General features: G+C 40.0%; 1 long non-coding RNA gene across 1 annotated transcript; it reads right to left on the minus strand.

Annotated features, from left to right (window-relative positions):
- Positions 1-3,768: 3,768 nt before the first annotated feature.
- On the minus strand, positions 3,769-5,434 carry LOC126993089 (uncharacterized). The gene is made up of 2 exons (XR_007747344.1): positions 4,518-5,434; positions 3,769-4,462 (listed from the first exon to the last, which is right to left on the minus strand). It is a non-coding gene; the product is annotated as an uncharacterized LOC126993089 (long non-coding RNA).
- Positions 5,435-6,470: the final 1,036 nt, after the last annotated feature.

The following is a 6,470-nucleotide window of genomic DNA, read 5'->3' on the forward strand; positions in this document are numbered from 1 at the left end:
ATGTACTCAAGATAATGAAATTACGGTTAATGCTTTAAATTTTTTGTTACATATTCACATATTCATGATTCAAATAACTTGCAAACTAACCTAACCTCGTCAAATGGGTATTTTCTGTATACAAACACAACCACAGAGTTTCCAAACAGAACATACTTTTTCCTACTGCTTCACGTGAATAGCATCATCATGACCATTTCTGCTGCAACCCCCACTCCCTCAACAATCTAACATAACTAAACCAACTCCTGCTAAACCTGTCCTACCTAACACATCCTAACCTAGCATGGTAGGTCCCCAAGTGCCAAACCTGCCCCGTCCTACCGAACACATCCTAACTTAACATGCCAAGTTTGTTGGCGGGGAAGAGGGGGTTGGTATAGATAGTTAAGGCATATTTACCCTTTTTTTATTCTTTATTTATTTTTATTTGTTTATTATTTAGTTTTATTGGGGGCGGATGCTAGGCATGCCAGACTATGGACACTTTTACAAGTACTTTATGTCAAGACTATATGGGAATAGGTAGGTTTTGTGAGAACGGTAAAGTAAGATTAAAATAGTATATTTATAGCATTGGCCAAACAGATTATGGTGATATAATGCTAGATTGGAATGTACTCAAGATAATGAAATTAAGGTTAACGCTTTTATTTTTTTTGTTACATATTCACATATCCATGATTCAAGTAACTTGCAAACTAACCTAACCTCGTCAAATGGGTATATTTGTATACAAACACAAACACAGAGTTTCCAAACAGGATATACTTTTTCCTACTGCTCCATGTGAATAGCATCATCATGACCATTTCTGCTGCAACCCCCACTCCCTCAACAATCTAACATAACTAAACCAACTCCTGCTAAACATGTCCTACCAAACACGTCCTAACCTAACATGGTAGGTCCCCAAGTTTGTTAGGGTGGAAAGGGGGTTAGTATAACAGTCAAGTCATATTTACCTGTTATTTTATTTATTCCTTATTTAGATTTTTTTGGGGGGGTGGGTGGGTTGGGCATGCCAGGCTGTCAACACTTTTACAAATATTTTATGTTAAGACTATATCGGAATAGGTAGATTTGATGAGAATGGTAAAGTAAGATTAAAATATTATTTTGATAGCATTGGTCAAACAGTTTCTGGTGATATAATGTTAGGTTAGAAGTACTCAAAAGAATGGAATTAAGATTAATGCTTTGAATTTTTTTTTGTATAGCTGTATTGTGTAATATCCTCCTACTTAGAGAAAAGCATTTTAGAAAAGTAGGTAATGAAAAGTAGTATTTATGGCCATGTTCATAACTAAAAAGTTAATGTCTTATGATGCATGTAAATAATATATTGGTAGTACTGATTTAGCTTTCCATCACAGCATGTATTAAATGTTATTGGAGAAGTTATGGGAAATAAAAAGCATGCCATAGTGAAACGATTAAGAAACTTGCTTCACATTTATACCCTGACAGTGCCTTCCCTGGGAGTGGACCCCGTACGCAGGATGACTGTGAGAGGCGTTGGTACAACGTACAACAAAAATCAAAGCCTTGCATTGCCAAGTGCAAGAATGAGCAGCGGCACTGGTAATTTTTTTTAGTTGTTATGTCTTTAAATGTAAAACTTATATTAGTTTTTTATGTGCTCACAGAATGCAGCTATACTGGCCACAATGCCTTTATTTCAGCTTAAAGTTAATAAGTTCATAGCAGTGAGCTGCATATTTGATATATAATTTTTTTTTAATGTTCATCTGTCAATGACTATCAATCTATCTAAATACCTTGGTTGTCTTCCCCCAGTGAAGGGTTTTAGCCAAGACAGGCACACACTTACTCACACACTCACATTCATGTACACCACTCTCTCAGCTGCACAGCCCCTGAGGGAGTAAAAAAAGGCCCTCACTGTATGGGGGATTAGCTGCACAGTTCAGACAGGGAATTTCCCTACCAAGGCCTCACAGCATACACTGGTTTACCCCTGCCCCTTCATAACAATGACATTTCCCCCAGCACCTGAGTGCCCCACACGTGTGGCACCACAGATACGCAGGCGCCTGCCTATATAACTATGACATTAACTGTGGTAGATAAACTGGTGTATGACATCATAGGCTGCTCGTCTCATGTATTTGAAGGGGTACCAGAGCCATTCAGCATTGACATGATGTGCTAGGGATAGGACAGCAGCAACAGTCAAGCAACAGTGAAATATTGACTGGCCTGTATGTTTTTGGCAAAAACTTTTATATTCTTATCAAAACAATTTATTAATCACTCTTAAATTCATATTCTTTGTAGATACACACTCTATCAGTATTGCTAGAGACCATCCCAGCACATTGTTCATTACTTGTGGAAAAGATACCATTAGCTGCTCCGGCAACAGCCACTGCTTCAATATCTGCTGGCCCTATGACACCAGCCACTGCTTCATCATCTGCTGGCCCTATGACACCAGCCACTGCTTCAATATCTGCTGGCCCTATGACACCAGCCACTGCTTCATCATCTGCTGGCCCAATGACACCTGCCACTGCAAAGGATGACAATGAAGCTGCTCCACCACAGTCACCACCTACTTCATCGGAGTTAAGAGATGCTTTTCATAGGGCAGCAGTATAATTTTTTGATGCTGGGGCTGAATATTACTGCCTCAAGGCTATGATTTTGTCATTTTTTTTTTTTTTATTACTGAGGAGGTTAGGGTGTAAGGGGTGAAAAATAATCTCTGCTGTTTTTCGACAGAAATGGTTAGCAAATTCATTCAAAGCACAAAATTTACCGGAAAAAAAATTATGTGCCATTGTGAGTGGGCTCCCTTGAGATTGGGCTCCAATACGCCTCCGTGGTCTAGTGGTCAGCATGCCTGGCTTCTACGCGGGCCCGGGTTCGAATCCCGGCCTGGGCAGTCGGCGTGCAGCTCACCCAGCTGATCATCCTCCCTCTCGGGCTGGTCGATAAATGACTACCTGGGGAAACTGTGGTAACCCGGATGTCACACTAGCCCTGTGTCCCGGGGTAATGGGCTCCCTCCCACCACAGGCTCAAGGGCCAATGTTACGGAGATGAGCACCGAGGCCACGCGCTGCTACAGCGTATGCCCCAACTTTACCTTTACCTTTATTGGCTCGACTGACAGACATGGCTTTGTATGTCGAAGGTCACTGGTTCAATCTCCACAGCCAGCACTCTCTAACTTGGATTTTTCCGAGTTCCCTAGAGCCTAGATTAATTTCTCGGTGTTAAATGAGGAGATTTGCACCGGCACCCAGTCATGGGTGTTACAAGATGCGTTGTTACAATCAGGGGCGTCATTTGGACTTCAAAAGTGGGAGGGACATTAGGGCAGACTGTTTTATATATATATATATACATATATATATATATCTATATATATATATAGATATATATATATATATATATATATATATATATATATATATATATATATATATATAGATATATAGATATATTTCCCATCTTTAGCTTATAACACCTTTAGGCACTGATCATATTTGCATTTTATGTAGTCTGTGATGCAGGCAGGATTTTTATTAGCACCTAATTAGACTCATGCTGCTCTCCAGTGCTCTCTGATGAACTCACAATAAAAGATGTAGTATACCTATATGGTAGCATTGAGTAATCTTAGGTCACTTGGTAAAGTGTTTACCTAAGTCCGACCCAAGCTGACAACATAAACCTAAGCGTGTTTGCAAGCTGAGTGTTTAGAACATTGGCATAATAATAAAAGATGCTGAAAACTGGATTCCACTACTTTATTGAATATATGAATAATTATATACTGAATTTGTAATGGAGCTAAGATAAAAAAAAGCTATGTTTTCAGCGGTCATACCATGATCTCATGAAAATAATTAGGTTGACATATATAATTAATTACTACGTATTTTGGTATGATGACCATTGCACGTTAATACCATAGCTTTGCGAGCATTGAGTAATCTTAGGTCACTTGGTAAAGTGTTCACATAAGTCCGACCCAAGCTGACAACATAAACCTAAGCATGTTTGCAAGTTGAGTGCTTAGAATATTGGCATAATAATAAAAGATGCTGATAACTAGATTCCACTAATAGAGTAATTATATACTGAATTTGTAATGGAGCCAAGAAAAAAAAGCTGTTTTTCAGTGGTCATACCATGATCTCATGAAAATAAATAGGTTGACATATATAATTAATTACTACGTATTTTGTTATGATGACTATTGCACATTAATACCATAGCTTTGAATCCAATGATGAATATCTTCAAGCAAGACACAAATAGCAACAGATTGGTCACCAATTCACTCAGTAAACACAATACTCCAGAAAAGTATACACTGAATTCACAATAAAGTTGTTTTTCCACTTGGAACTTTGTAAACAGAAACCAAGTAACCTCGTTTTACTTCACTCATAAGTCATGATGTTCGCGATGTGGTCACCTCGACCTTTCGTTCCTCCTCCCTCACACTGGCAGACGTCACTAACAAGCTTCCTTACCACCATTATCTCAATATGAATAACCGGCAGCAATAATTATAAATCATATTCTAAATGACATTTTAATGCAATTTTAATGTCATCTTTTTCATTTGCATGTGTGTACCTTTCTGCTACAAATAAAAGTTTTTTTCCCATGTTTTGTTTTCCTTAACTCGAATATTTCACATTTTAATCAATAACAAAGGCATCAAACACTAATTGTATGTTCAAGCTATGTTTATTTTTTTTTCTGTTGACATAAACTACATCGTTTTCCTTTGGTGCCATTATTTTCACATGGGTGCAGTCTATCACTCCCACAACACCGGCAAGTTGGTAGAATTCTGCTTGCTTTACACGGATCTCCACCCTATCAAGGGGAGACTGGATAAACCTCCCGACTACCTACGGGTCACTGAGGGCGGCCAGAGTTTCCACAATCACCCTGCTTACACTACTCTGGCTTACCCCCTAACTCATCACTTGAACACTGCAGCATTTTTCCTGTAGCCAAGTACCTTTAAGTCAAAATCACTTTCAACCCCGGGGTGAGGGAATGCTCCCTTTGAACTGGATCCTGTAGCTCTCTTCTCACCAAATCAGTCACATACTCCATTCCTGCACGGTCTAATATGTATGTCTTGACAAGTTCACCATCGTTATACAGTTCCAAAGCGCCCTATCAAACTCTAAATTGCGGAGGCGGGCTGGACGAGGAAGTCCGGTGGCCATGTTGATATGGGTCTGGGCCTGGGACTCACTATTAACTTTACTATTAAGTGTTTAGAGGTCCTCGCCAGCACTCTCAAGTTAATACCAAAGTTAAGAGTAGGTATTAGGCTAATAGTTGTTGAGGATACACTTTGAGAGTGAAGTTAATACCAAAGTCGAAAGTTAATACCAAGTTTAGTATTAATAGTTGTCGAGGATACGGGCCCAGGCGTCCAACACATGGCATCTCTGAGGGTAGGCTATTCTACGAAGTTCCTTTCTATCTATATGTACACCTACGGTGACCTACCCTTAACCGGAAGTTTCCAGTTGTGATTCCCCCAACTCTGTAGTGCCTGTTCAGGCGCGGCATCCAAGAAGCAGGTTGCTTTCCCGTTGATATTTAGCAACGTCCGATTAACCCACTGCTCTCAAGGCAACCAACTAACAACCTCCGCTCGGCGCGATCCAAAGAGAATGGCGGGGACTGGATGGTGGCGGTTGCTAACGCACTAAGCGTGTTCATTGGTGGGAGGGAGTGATACGTCACTGCTACTCACTGACTCGACGTCACACGCAAGACAGCCAATCACAAGAAGCCTTTCTCTTGAGGTTGTGGGAGTCAGGAAGAAAAAAGCCTGGGAGGAAGTAGCTGCATCAGTCAGTGCAGTCGGCCGAGCTTTCAGGACAGCGGAGGAGCTCATGATTAATAACGGGAGGCGTTACGGAGGAGCAGCCCCCGGGGTACTTTACGGTACGTTAGGTTTGGTTAGATTAGTATAACCAAATGGGGTAAAGTACCCCTTTACCCATATTTACTGCATAATTTATCGTAGAGATGTTAAGATGTTGTTGTTTTTTTCTAAGGGGGATATAAAACTCTTTCATTCATATTTCTTTTCATCGGATATTTTTGAAATAATTCTTCTGATGCAACCAAATGCCTGATTTATGAAAAGCACATCGATATCTAACAGGAAAAACTAGTTTCATGAAAAAATTATGACCTTTGCAATAATAATACCCTTTTGGTTAATAACCAGACATTACCTAACCTAACCTGCCGTCAAGTACCACGGGCATCAAAACTCCCACTCTCATCTCCATTATTAATCATTCACTCACATATTTCAACAGATTGTATGACTGGGCGGATAAATGGCAGATGGAGTTCAATGTCGGGAAGTGCAGAATTCTGAGTGTAGGTAGGAACAACCCCTCACATAACTATTGCTTAAATGACACTCTCATAAGTAGGTCTAA

The sequence above is a fragment of the Eriocheir sinensis genome, unplaced genomic scaffold (assembly GCF_024679095.1).
Source record: "Eriocheir sinensis breed Jianghai 21 unplaced genomic scaffold, ASM2467909v1 Scaffold558, whole genome shotgun sequence".
Taxonomy (NCBI): domain Eukaryota; kingdom Metazoa; phylum Arthropoda; class Malacostraca; order Decapoda; family Varunidae; genus Eriocheir; species Eriocheir sinensis.